The sequence below is a fragment of the Trachypithecus francoisi genome, unplaced genomic scaffold, assembly GCF_009764315.1.
Source record: "Trachypithecus francoisi isolate TF-2019V2 unplaced genomic scaffold, Tfra_2.0 Lachesis_group6, whole genome shotgun sequence".
Taxonomy (NCBI): Eukaryota; Metazoa; Chordata; class Mammalia; order Primates; family Cercopithecidae; genus Trachypithecus; species Trachypithecus francoisi.
In genome coordinates, this window is record NW_022681471.1 from 21,147,457 (window position 1) to 21,161,930 (window position 14,474).

The window sequence follows — 14,474 nt, forward strand, 5'->3', positions numbered from 1 at the left end:
TAGAGTTATATGACCTGGCAATGCCAGTCGTAGGTATATGCCCAAGAGAAGTGAAAACATATGTTCACACACAATATTGTACACGAGTGGTTTATAGCAATGTTATTCACAACAACCAAAAGATGAAAGCAGCCCAAAATCTATCAATGGCTGAAGGGATAAACAAAATAAATACATACATACAATGGAGTATTATTTTGCAATAAAAAGGAATGAAATACTGATACATACTGCAACTTGGATGAACCTTGAAGACATTATGCTAAATGAAAGAAGCCAGTCACCAAAAGTCCAGATATTATATGATTCCATTCATATGAAAGCCCAGAATAGGGAAATCTATAGGGATAGCCAGGAGATTAGTGGTTGCTTAGGGCTGACTGTGGAGGATGGGGGATGTCAGGGTGATAGCTAGTGGGTATGATATTCCCTTCTGAGGTGATGAAACATTCTAAAATTAACTGCAGTGAGGAATGCACCTATCTGTGAATATATTAAAGCCATTGAATTGTACACCCAAATTGTACGGTGTGGATTATATCCCAATAGAGTTGATTTAAAGAGAGAAAAAAATACTCCCCAGATGATTTTAATGTGCAGCTGAGTTTGAGAACCACTGATGTAGTTGAAAGAGCATGCACTTGAAGTTAGACAGATTGGAACAAAATGACTGTGTCATTAGGTGACCCAGCTGTGGCTTTCTGAGCCTCATTTTCCTCATCTGGAGAATGAGGATAATAATTACTGTCTCATAGGCTTTAGAAAGAGGATTTGGTGTGGAAAACAAATGAAAGTATGTGTAGAGTCTGACACTTAGCAAGCCAGCACTCTACTAAAGGAAGCTATTGCCATCATTGTTTTTCTTTTCTGCCTGAAGGCTCACAGGGCCAGCATTAGAAATATGCGTCCTCACTGCACTGACCGGGGAGAAGGTGATCTGGAGTAGAGGGGACCAGGCCAAATGCATTATCTGAATGCAGACTCAATAAATGTCCTCTGTGCTCATAACAATCTTTTTGGTCCCATCACAAAGCCCACATTCTTCCCATGAGTAAGACTGCAGCGTCATTGTTCTCTAAGGAAATGTGATTGCTTTTGTTTTTGTTTTTTTTTTTTTCTTTTGGGCCATTAAAACTTATGGAAGACCAAACACAGGTCCACAGTGGGATCTTACTGGTAGACCCTTGCCTTTCATAATATATTTGTCATCAAATTCTATCAAATCTACTGCTATAATACGCCTCTCAAATCCAGCCACTTGTATCCATTTCCACTGCAACTACCCTAGACCAGGCCTCTAGCATCTCTTACCTAATAATTCTGATCTTCTTTAACTGCCTCTACCCTTTTCCCCCTCCAAATCCTTCTCTGCACTGCAGCCAGAGTGATTTTTGTAAAATGCCAATTTGATCAAATCTCTCATTTAAAGACCTTCAAATGGCTTAAAATCTTTCAATGATCCCCTATAGCTCTAAGAGTCCAACGTCTTTCTTACCCTCCAGCCTTATCTCTTACTACTCTCTGTCTCCTAAATATCTTTTGAAATTGGCCATTTCTTTGTTGCTCTACACTGTGAGTCCAATCTGCCATCATACTCAATCAGGGCTCTTGAACAGCTTGCAAACAGTTTTTCCCAGCTTCAGCCATGCCCCCTTTGAATCCACCTTCCACACAGCAGCCATTTTGACTCCTTTGCTTAAACCCTTTTTATGTCCCCTAGTTTGCCTAAAAACAAAGATCAAGCTTCTTATCAGGGCTATAAGACCTTCCATGATTTGACCCTGCTGACTTATCCCCCTTCAAGCATAATTACTCAGTTTTCCGTACACATTACTTCTTCCTATCCACAGACCTTTGCAAACATTCTTGCTTTCTGGAATTTCCTGCCTCTGTCCTTGCACGTCCAAGTCCACTACATCCTTCAAGGCCTAGTTCAAATAATACTGTATTCAGGAACTCTCCCCCAACTTCCCCGAGGAACAGTTCTTCCTGGCTTTTAGACATCTCATTTTGCATTATCTTTGTCTCATCACTTTCTCATTTAGTTTATCATCATGTCTAGTATGGATCTCTCTGCCTCAAATCTAAGATTGTTGAGATTTAACCACAAATTTTGTTTGAGCCACAATAACTGAGTCTTAAACAAAAAAACAGAGGATCTGGGCAATACCTGAAGGTATTGATTGGGGAGGATGTGGCTATGCAAGTGTGAGGAGTAACAAGCTTAAATATATAAACTCCTTGGATTACTAAAATAGATTAGAATCATCCCTCCTAGGTGGTGCAATGTGTGAATTTAGATTGAGGGGAGTTAAAATGAGAGAAGTTGTCATAGAGTTGAAAAACAAAATCAAGATCATTGGCAAGGAACTAGATCTAACTAGAAACGTGTTAGAAGGATGTGCTGGGCGTGTACCACTGAATGTGCATATGTATACATAAATGTGCACATGCATGCTTTTTTATAGGTATGAATGATTACATGTATGCATGAGTTTAAGTGTGTGAATGCATAGCTCTACACGAACAGACATGTATGTATCTGTTATAAATATTTTAAATGTGGTTTTATATGTGTGCATAGTTGGGGAGCAGGGAGGGTCCTAGCTTGAGCCTAAGCTCTGTCATTGCTGACATTCACACATGCCTGGGCATGGCTGGGAAACTGGGGGCAGGCCCGTCAGAAATATATTTGTATTGAAGGACTAAGGATCCTCCTGGGAGATAATTTATCCTGGAAAAAGAAAGAGGTATACAAACTTGGCCCAGTTAGAAAGCTTTAGTCACTAGAGGGAGGGACATTTCTGAATAGAGCACAGTGGCTGTCACTTGAGTTTGTCTACAGACTTAGCACCATAGATTCAATGTCTGAGCCTTATGAGTATGTAAGAAGTTGTAGTCAATAAAAACAAAAAGAGTTGTTTTACAAAAAATATTTTGTCATTAGGCACATGCATGACTGCTTTGGGACTGTACTAATTCATTCATTTTTTTCAGTCAACAAATATATTTATCTAACACCTGCTCTGTACCAGATACTGTGCTAAACGTTGGGGATGAAGTAGTAAACAAGTGACAGCTTACATTTGAGTGTAGCCCCCAAAAGAGGCATTTTCTGCCACATCCTCCAATTATCATATACATGGACATCTACAGGCAGAGTTGCAGCTAGTCTATACTGTATCTGTACAAATTAGAAAATGGCACTTGCTCTAGGCAGCCCCAAATCTTAGAGAGGGGACAATGCACTCTCTGAGCAGGTGAATTAGAAATAGGTATCCATCTTCTACTCTAGGACAGATTCAACTCCACAGGCATACTGCATGACAGGGGAACATGGGATGAAATTGACAACTCCTTGTCCTCTCAGAGAGGCATCTCTTGTGCAGTGTGCAATCTGCACAACAGTCCATGGTGACCGTGGCTGCAAGTCTTCAAGGTGTCAACAGTTGCTCTGGGCACAAGATAGTGATGGCCAACACTAATTTTGGTGGGTATCTTAGAAAAGCTACTACTAAGGGAAACTATTATTACTCCATAGAAATAACAGCAGTTTCTACTATGAATTGCAGAAGCCAGCAGAGGCAGCTGATATCCAGTTGATGTGGTACCATGCCTTCCAAATGCAGCATTACACAGCCTAAGTGTCAGCTCTGCTTAGAAAACATAGCAATGCTTAGATCACATAAAGGCACCTAGAGGATATAAGCTGGAGCACAATAATGGGAGAAAGAAAACATAAAAGCCATGTACTTATTCTGACACTACACATTCATGATCATGTGTGAGAACCCCCCTAAAAACACCCAGAGAAAATTTATTGTGGTACAAACCCTTCAGGGGGATAAAGGAGAAGGCCAGGACTAGGAAGTGTGTGTGTGTGTATGTGTGTGTGAGAGAGAGAGCACATGCATGTGTGCAAATATGTGTGTGCACAGGCAGACCAGGGGCTTCTCTTTGCATTTCGCATAAAGGATAGAGCCCAAAATGTGTAGCTATAGCTTTCCAGCCTCTCCAAGAAGAGGGGTAGTTTTCCCTTGAGTAAAATAAAATCCATTTGTTCAGCTACGCAGAGAGTTTTCCTCAATATTGGTTGAACAATTGAGTTTAGATCCACAGGACTCAAAGTACTATTGATAGCAATATTAGGATATTTATATCTAGAATCTTAACGCTTTGTTTAGATTTATGCGAGTTTTTTGTATAATAAGAATATCAACCATTTAAAGAACTGCTGTAAATATTCACAGTTTTTCCTAATGTGTTGCTTTTTATTAACAGACTCTTTTCTGATTTTAAAAGCAGCATATGCTAGCCTGAAGAGTATGTAAAATTCATAAAGAAGGAAATAAAAATTAGCCATAGCCCCACCATCTACACACACACACACACACACACACATACAAATGCTAGGTAAATAGTAGTTATACTATATTTTTTATTTTCATTATTATAATAATATATGAATAGTTTTGATCAGCATTGGTTGATTCCACAGATGCAGAACCCATGGATATCCAATCCTGGTTACAGAGGGCTGATTGTATATATACATATATAATCCATATCCACGGGATTATCTGCTATACACATTCTGCGTTCTGATTTCACTAACCTTATATATATATATATATACAATCAGCCCTCCTTTCCATGGGTTCCACATCCATGTGTTCTGCATCTGCAGAATCAACCAACCGCTGGTCAAAACTATTCCAAAAATATATACAAAAACAATAAAATAATACAAATAAAATATATAGTACAACTATTTACATAGCATTTTCCTTGTGTTAGGTATGATAAGTAATCTAGAGGCAACTTAAACTGTATGGGGGGATATGTATAGGTTATATGCAAATACTACACCATTTTATATCAGGGATTTGACCATCACAGATTTTGGTATCCACGGGGGTACTGATAGCAATCCCCTACAGATACTGGGGGACGTGTGTGTGTGTGTGTGTGTGTGTATCCGCTAATATTGTGATGTTTTTCCCTGCATACACACACACACGCACATTAGGATTATGCCTCTATATACAATTTTGTGTTCTGATTTTCACTTAACCTTTTATCGAGAACATTTCCCCATGTCAAATTGTATATTCTTTTTTTTTTTTTTTTTGAGACGGAGTCTCGCCCTGTCACCCAGGCTAGAATGTAGTGGCACAATCTCGGCTCACCACAACCTCCACCTCCAGGGTTCAAATGATTCTCCTGCCTCAGCCTCCCCAGTAGCTGGGATTACAGGCACCCACCACCAAACCTGGCTAATTTTTGTATCTTTAGTAGAGATGGGGTTTCACCACGTTGGTCAGGCTGGTCTTGAACTTCTGACCTTGTGATCCACCCACCTCGGCCTCCCAAATGCTGGGATCACAGGTGTGAGCCACCGTGCCCGGCCGTCATATTAATTTATTAAAATTATTTAATAAATGGCTGCATACTATTTCATTTTATGAATATGCCATAAAGATTTTCTTTTGCTATTATAAATACCATTTCAATAAACATCCTCAAAATACATGTTTATGAGCATCTTTGCTTAGTTACTATTATATATTATTGGAAGTGGAATTATTCAGTTGAGTTGATGAACATTTAAACAGATTCCAGATACATATCACTAAAGTGTCCTCTATTTAAGGTTAAGCTAATTTACACTCAATGTACGGTCTTAGTAGTATGTATAAGTACTCTTTTTACCCCATGTCTGTTAATATGAGGATTATCTTTTTATAAATATCTTTATTAATTTCACTCATAACAATATGTATGTTTTAGTTTCAAATAGTATGGCTGTCTAGGAATTTCGACATATTTCTGCAGGCAGAAAATAGCTAAAACTGCTGGATAAAGTATATGCATATTATGCTAGTACAGTGTATATATACATACATAGATAGTGTATATATGATATGTGTGGAGAAAGAGAGAGAGAATCTTGTTAAAAGTGTCAAAAAGCTAATGAGATGGAAATTACCAGGCACGGATCTAAATGAAGGCAGCAACCCAAAGAAATAAGCCAAGCCCTGAAATTTTTCCCTAGGGCCATTTGCCAAAACAGCCTAATTTGAGCTTTGCTCTTTTGGTCTATGTGATTTATCCAGATATGGGGACAGAACATAAAGCTCAGGGCTCTACCAAGATGGGGAACTAATTAGGATTCCCTACCACTATAAATCTAGTGTCCTAAAGGGTTATGTTTTAGTGTAAAGTGAACCAGAAATAAATACATATCCTCAGGAAAATGTAAGGAAAGTTTCTTTGTTGCCTATCACAGCTAGTTGGTGGGAAAAGGCAAATAATCATTCCTGGTAAATTATAACCACAATTTAGTTCTTGTGTGGGTTTATTGCCCCAAATTTACATTACAAGTGAGAACATGTGGTATTTGGTTTTCTGTTCCTGCATTAATTCATTTAGGATAATGGCCTCCAGCTGTATTCATGTTGTTGCAAAGGACTTGATTTCCTTTTTTATGGCTGCATAGTATTTCATGTATGTACCACATCTATGAAAATATCTTTGAATCTTGAGGATAAAATACAATTTTCAAACAGAGACTTTGCCACCAGCAGACATACAATATAAGAAATGATAAAGGATGTATACTACAGGCAGAAAATGATTTTGATAGAACATCTGATTACCAAGAAAGGTTGATAAGCAAAGAAAATGACAAATATGCAGGGATAAGGAAACATTAACTATATAAAACAATAGTAACTTGTGGAGTTTTTTAAAAATAAGAGAAGTTAAGTACACAATAATGAAATAATATTTTGCTGTTGTATTATTTGCATATTTTTGTTACCAGTAAGCTTGAACAATTTTTGTATGTAGCCATATATATCCTTTTCTATGAAATATTTTGTCTAATTTTCTCGAGTTTTAAAGTTTTTCTTCTCAATTGTATGAGTTTTAAAAGATAGATAAAGCTATCAATCCCTCATTTATCATATTTGTTACAATATTCTTCCAAGTTTTAAAAATCTAGTACAATCTAAAAATATTTTGTTATGTCATCCATTGCTTTTAAACTAAAAAGGTTTTCACTATTAGCAGATCTGATGAACAGTCTTTTTGTTTTTGTTTTTCTATTGTTTTTGTTCAGTTCTTCACATTCCCTTTTTCAGATCCTTCTGGATTCTATACTGATACATATTGTGAGATGAAGCTCTAAAGAAGCCATGTTTGCTCATTTTTGCTTGCAAGCATAATTTCACAAATACCCTGACTCTGTGATAATGTGCATCTCTCTGGAAAGATGCTTTGAAGACAAAACAGGATAGAGCACATGGTCCCCCACTTCTCTTGCCTGAGACCTATATTCCTTGAAAGATGAATGACCCTAGTCCTTGCCTTTCAGCACAGAAGATAACATCTGACTGGGTTACTGATTATGCCTCTGTATTGATAACCATATGTAATCTTTATTTTTTTCAGACGGAGTTTAGCTCTGTCACCGAGGCTGCAGTGCAGTGGCGTGATCTCAGCTCACTGCAACCTCTGCCTCCTGGGTTCAAACCATTCTTCTGCCTCAGCCTCCCAAGTAGCCAGGACTACTGGTGCACACCACCACACCTGGCTAATTATCTGTATTTTTAGTAGAGATGGGGTTTCACCATGTTGGCCAGGCTGGTCTTGAACTCCTGACCTCAAATGATCCACCTGCCTTGGCCTCCCAATGTGCTGGGATTACAGGCATGAGCCACCGTGCTCGGTCCCAGATGTACTCTTATACCCAAACACGTTATATGATTGGAATGTAACTTCTGAGCAAGTTTAAACCCTACAACCTGTATATAAGCAATAGGCTGAAATACAGTATTTAGGCCTTGGTCTATAGTCCTCCAGAAGACTCAATAAGACTAACTTCATTTAAAGGCTTGACTTTTTTCTTTAGTCAAAATAGTTATCTAATTATCCAAGCACTATTTGTAGTATAATTTCATACTTCCCCACATATGTTAATACCTTCTTATAATGTATTACATTTATGAACAAGAAATCTTTGGGGGGATGATCCTTCTTTCACTGATTTGTCTGTTCATTCTTACAGTTGTGTCAACCTGTTTTAATTACTATAGCTTTGTAGTATATTTTCATGAATGCTAAGGCTAAAGCCTTGTGCTTCCCATTACTCTTAGTTTTCCAAATAATTTGAAAATCAAGATGAACAGTAAATTGGTTTTCAGAAGTATATTGATTGATTTGATCTTGAGGCCATCTAATTCAATGTTAATAGATCATCAGGAAGATAAAATACAAGGTAATTAATATGCCTTCACAGAGTGTGACAGAACCAGAATAAAACATCATATCTAATTTACCTGTCTTAGGATACCCAGAAGAACATAAGACTTGGGGCAGACAAAAATGGCCTTTCCTTCCTCATGCTAACTTTTAGGATCATAATAAACTCTAAAAGAAACAAATGTGCTATTGTGAAGCTAGTACAGTGTACATGATCCTGATCTTAGGTGGAGGAAGGCCCTGAGGTAGCTAAGTGCAGAACTACCCATGTAGAGAGGTCCTGTTTCTTGAGTCAAAGAAGGTCTTTTAGGTGTAGCCTTGTCTTCTTTATGGTATATTTCTATAATGTCCATCATGGGGTTTCCTAACGAGACACATTTAGAGAACAAGACACAATAGGATGAAATCCTATGCTAGACAGCGTAGATGCATACTATAGGATGACTATCCTCTACAAGGTGGGTGATCTCTACACTCAATCTTATAACACTGCCATATATCATTTTCTAACAGCAAATAAATAAATATATCAGAGCCAGAATTATTTGCCAAAGGCAATGCATGTATTAGTTTCTAAGGCCTCCATGGAAACCTTAATCGGAGGCTGAAGCCCTTAAGTTTGTTTACATCAATGAAAGATACTTCAGCACATCCAAATAAAATATGGAAAAATACTCACTCACTCAGTAACAGACTAAGAAGCATCTTGATTTGCTGGAAGGAAGGGAAAGGGAAAGCGGGACTGGAATTTACCCATAAATGTGCAAGGTTTGCAGCAATAAGAGATCCTGATATTAGCTTCACTTGACTTTGGCTACAGCCCCACTTGAGGCTGATGGAAGAAAAAAAATCTTTATCATCCTATTCCAACCCCCATCTTCAGGCACAGAGCCAGAGGCAGAGAGGACTAGAAATTTGGCATGGCTGACTTTTCCGCACTGGGTGTGGATTTGGTGTTGATGTAAATTGGGAGGCTGACATCCACCATGCTTAAATAGAAACGGTGTTTGGGTCTGCTTTAAGAGTGCCACTCCATGAATGGGCAGAAGACAGAGGCCTGTCCTTGAGATAATTAGGGAAAGTACCCACCGCACCTCCCCACCTGTCACATGCAGTTCGCCATGCTCCAAGCTGAAATTACACACCCCCTTCACTCCCAACTACCCCATTAACTTCCTTTTGCAGTACAAAAGGTCTACTGATAGTATTATCATCTACCCAGCTGAGTTCAGTTCAAAAATCTTTACTGATCATCTATTTTGTGCTGGATACTGAGATAACTAGTAAATTACACATTAACCTTTCTCTTTTAGAGCTTACAATCTAGAAAAAGAGACAGACAAGCAATTTCAGTGTATGAGTAGGATAGGAGATAGGCAAAGAAGAGGAAGGAAGTTTCATATGGACGAAAGATGCTAAGCAAAATCTTGAGAGTGTATGCAAGAAGTTATGAACTCATGTGATAGTCAAAGGGAAAAGTGTGAGGATAGAAGCAGTGGAAAACAGAGACAAACAAGTAGTCAGGGGCCAGGTCATTCTAAGAAGTCTGGACCAAGCCTGATAGTGATAATGAGACACTGGGGAGCTTTTGACTGGGGAGAGTCAGGATTATATTGACATTTGTAAAAGATCATTGTGGCTGTTTCATAAAGAAAATACTAGAATGGATCAAGAGTGAAAGCAAAAATACTTATTTAGAATCTAGATTATTTAGGCCTGTCCAGTTACCCAAGCTAGAAATTGCTTACTTTATACTTCCCCCTTTTCATCATAACCAATAATCACATCAAGTTCTCCCAGTTCTACTGCCAAAATTCATTTAATCACTCAGCGTTTATTGAACTCTTCTATGCATCCATGCCATGATAGGTGAAAATAATTCATTTTTCTCCTGAGAGGCTGATTGCCTTGTGGGAGTGGAAAACATGTAAACAGGTAATTTTGAAATAATATAATAAGTATTTACTGGGTGCTCTCCAAGGTGGAAGTGTAGAGAAAGATGGGGGTGGGGGAGAAAGATAAAGAGAGGGAAAGAGAGAGAGAGAGAGAGAGAGATTCTCTGTGAGGTGAATGAGAGAGAAATAAGGGATCCATGGAGATGAAGTATGAGTTATAAAGATGAGTAAGAATTCCCTAGGGGAGGAAGTTGGGAAGAGGGTATTGCATGTGATGGAATAGCTCATGCAGAGGCATGGAAACATGATTGAGTAGGGCTTGGTTTAGGAACCAGCAAGAAGTTTGGAGTCGCTGAACTGGAGCTTAGGTTATGAGAGTTAGCATAAAAGGTGAGGTTGGAGAGGTAGGCCAAGTTGGAATGTGAAAGCCCTCGTGTGATGAGGTGAATCCTGGAGAGTCATGAGAGATTTTTAAGCTTAAGAATGTGATTGATCAGATTTCGGACTTGACTCCATATCCTAGGTCACTATAATTTATCACCATCTCTTCATTCTCCCTAATTGTGCCCTATGAAAGCTCTTGCTCTTTCTTATTTATATGATTGTAGTGGTCTCCTTACAGATCTCCCTGCCCCAGGTAAACCCCTCCAAACTATCCTTCACTTTTGTGTCTTTCTAAAACCCCAATCTGCTCCTACCACTCTGCTGCAGCAGGCCAGTGACTCCCCATCGTTGCCAGGAGAAATCCTCAAAGGCTCAATATGGCATGCAAGACTCTCATGTTCCAGCCTGTGCTGCTTTGTACCCTCATCTCCCATCTCTCTTTCTCACTCTTATTCTAGCCAGCCCCTCTTGACATCCCTGCTAACTCCAGGTCTCCCAAACCTGCCAGGCACACTCAGGACTCCACGCCTTTCCTGAGTCTCCTCTCTCAAAATCTATCTGGAGATGTTCTTACTGCAAATTGCTCCTTAATCTTCAAGAATCAGCCCACAAGGCAAGTTCCTCTGACCTTGCCTTGACTCCTACAGGAAAAATAAATCCCTTTCCTTCTCTGAGCTCCCTGGCATATGGCACATGCTGATATTAGCGCATACATCACATTGCCTCATAATTGTTGCTTAAAAGTTTGTCTCTTAGGCGAGAATATAAGTTCTACCAGAGGATGAGGCCATATCACATTCTTCCTATAAACTCAGCTCATAGCACCGTGCCTGGCACATACTTAGAAGCTTGGCAAATGTTAAAGACACTGATCTTCTTGTCCCATTTTTGTCTGGAATCTAGAATCTTCCTCACTAAGCAACTACTTCCTGTCCAAGGGAGGTCACTCTTTTTTGGGCTAGGTTTCCATTGCTAGGTCACTGCAATTATTCTCTTTAACCAGTCAGACAGTAAAAGGCCTGTAGCTGAGACATTTTTTGAGTTAGAGAGCACAGGCCTCATTCTCCATGCCATAGCTTCCAGAGGGACTCAAACACCCAACACAGTCTCAGCTTGCAACCAAGCAACATGATAAAGCCTGTGTTTGTCTTTTAAATGTCCACCCCTTCCATTCACCTCTGTATATTTTGGGGCCCAAGCAAAGACCAAGAACATTCTCAGAGCTATCGTGGGGCATGGCATAACGTCTATACCTCAGCTGAGATTTTTCTAAGGATAGCCATACATATGTCCCAAAGAGGGATTACAAAAAAACAGGGAAAACTATGTCTGCTAGTATCCGGGCTTCCTATGGCTCCCTCTTAAATGGAGGAACAACAAACCCCAAACTGGGGTTAGTTGAAGGGTCAGAGCCCTCAGAAATCCTTCTATTTCTCAATTGTGGATTTAACATCCACCCACTTTCAAACTCCAAGTAAAGTTCAGCATGGGCTCTAACCCACCCCCCACACCATTCCCTCAACTTTTACTGTTTACAGCAGCTGGTAGGAACTTCAAACTACTAAGCCCAGGGCACTACCTGGAGCTTACAGCATGAGTAAGAAAGTATCCAGTGCCTCAGGAGCCAATTCTGGAGGGCTTTCTGGGGCACCCAGGAGTCTCTGGTACTTGGCAGACTGCACAGGCTACTCCTATTGAAGCACACATGTAGGGCTAACATTTTGCGGGGTAACCTTAGGTCGGTTTAAGGGCAACCTGAAATGTCTCTAATTATTGCTGTCAAAAGAGTTGAAGACTGACTTTGGGAGGCCAAGGCAGGGGGATCACCTGTGGTCAGGAGTTCGAGACCAGCCTGGCCAACAGCGAGACCTTGTTCCTACTAAAAATACAAAAATTAGCCGAGTGTGGTGGCAGGTGACTGTAATCCCAGCTACTTGAGAGGCTGAGGCAGGGGAATCGCTTGAACCCGTGAGGCGGAGGTTCCAGTGAGCCGAGATCACGCCACTGAACCCAGCCTGAGCGACAGAGCAAGACTCTGTCAAAAAAAAAAAAAAAAAAAAAAAGTTGGAGACTGAGTCTTGGGGCTTGTGGGAAGCAGAGTAAGAAAATTTTACTTCCAATAGCTTTAGTGCTCATAAAACTATCATGATTCATATAGAAAAAATGGAAGGGACAGGGTAGGAGTTCAGTTAAATGAGGGTACACATTAGTTGTGGGTACAATGAGGGTATGGGGCAGAGACAAAGGAAAAGCAGAGGAATTGACTGCAGGGAAACAGGTGGGGGATCACCCGAAATTTTGGAAGGTTTGAAGAACAGGTATTATTGCCTCATTAAGGGAAATACTTAAGATGTTTAGGAACACTATAAACATTTCTCTGATTTGCCTAAGAATGAAGTAGGAACAGGTCTGGGTAAGCTTCAGGATCTACTGGAGAGGAAACCCAGGCATGGATAGCAAATACCCTTTCTTTGATTGTATTCTTGTCCCTGTAGTCTTAGGGGATTTAGTTTTAGACTCAAGGCCCTCTAGTCCATATTCACAGTGTGACTGTATGGACCATCTCTCTATAGTATACATTTTCCCTGGAAGCGAGTTATAGAACAACTATTATAAACAAAAACAGGAAGCAAAACAAACAAGCAAATAACAATTTAGCACTGCAGAGGATGGGGGAGAGAAAATGCACTTCCCACACTACCTAAATGTTATAAATTTTAAAAGACCAGCAGAAAATGGCAAGGTTAGGATTTTCTAAACAGCAAACACCAACTGCTTTACTCATTCTGTTACTATAACTTCATTAAATATTTATTGAACACTATAAAGTACCACAGATAAGCACTAAGGATGAAGAGGTGACTTATGCAAAGTCCTTACCTTCAAGGAATTCACAGTCTATGGGAGAACACTCATAAATTATAACACCATACCAGGGCCATTGAGCTTGGGAGTGGGATGACCTCACCCATTGAGAACAATGCTTTTAAGCACAGGGATATGGCTCTGTGCTGACAAAAGACGAGTTGAAGATCAGCTGCACTTCTGGTTCTCCATTCAAACTGTAAGTTTAGGTAGAAAAGGGGTGCAGCTGAGCTTTGCAATTGATTCAGAATACAGCTGCTAAATCTAACTACAGTTCTTTTGGCACTGCTTACCAGGTTGGATTCTGCCTGGTGGTCAAAGGCTGCCAAATCCTAGATTTAAGACATTGCCTTTCCAAAGAAAAATAGCTATAATGAAAATAGCTTATGACTTACATAAATTTTAGTAATATAACACACACATTACCTTTAAAAAGGATGCTAGTATTTTGTTACATATGGACCATCACACTGACTTAAAATAGTTATTTCGTGCTTTATCTGGTTTCCAAGCTTTATAATTTTAATAGTACCCATCTGACTCTACCTAATGATACATTTTTTTGAAAACTTTCCAAAAGAAACTTTCTCAACATTTTAATTTGGACCTACCTTTATGAACCTAAGGCACAACTTTCCTGAGCCTTGGTTTCATCAACTATAAAATGGGAACAATAAACTCCAAAACACCAGCTAGCGGTAAAGTTCAAATGAGATTAATATGTGTACAAGCTGAAGTTTAACAGAAAAATGGTCTCTACTTTAAATCTAAATGAGAAATCTTATAGCCTTGAAGCTTGACCCAAGATGCTATAACCTGGAAAAGTGTTAAGACTAGGTAAATCTTTTCCCAGGATAAGAATGGCACGAAGAGGACAATGGGGAGGAGATAAAGGTAGTCGGCTGTGACGGAGTCCCTTACTGATATTCAATGCTGATTTGGCTCATCAGGCTAGTTTTCCTTAGCTCTTACCTTCCTGTCCTCTCATCCTGTTACTCACTTGGTTAAACACGTTGACCTTGCTGGATGAAGGGATACCACTCCTTTAGTGGAAAAAAGGTGGAA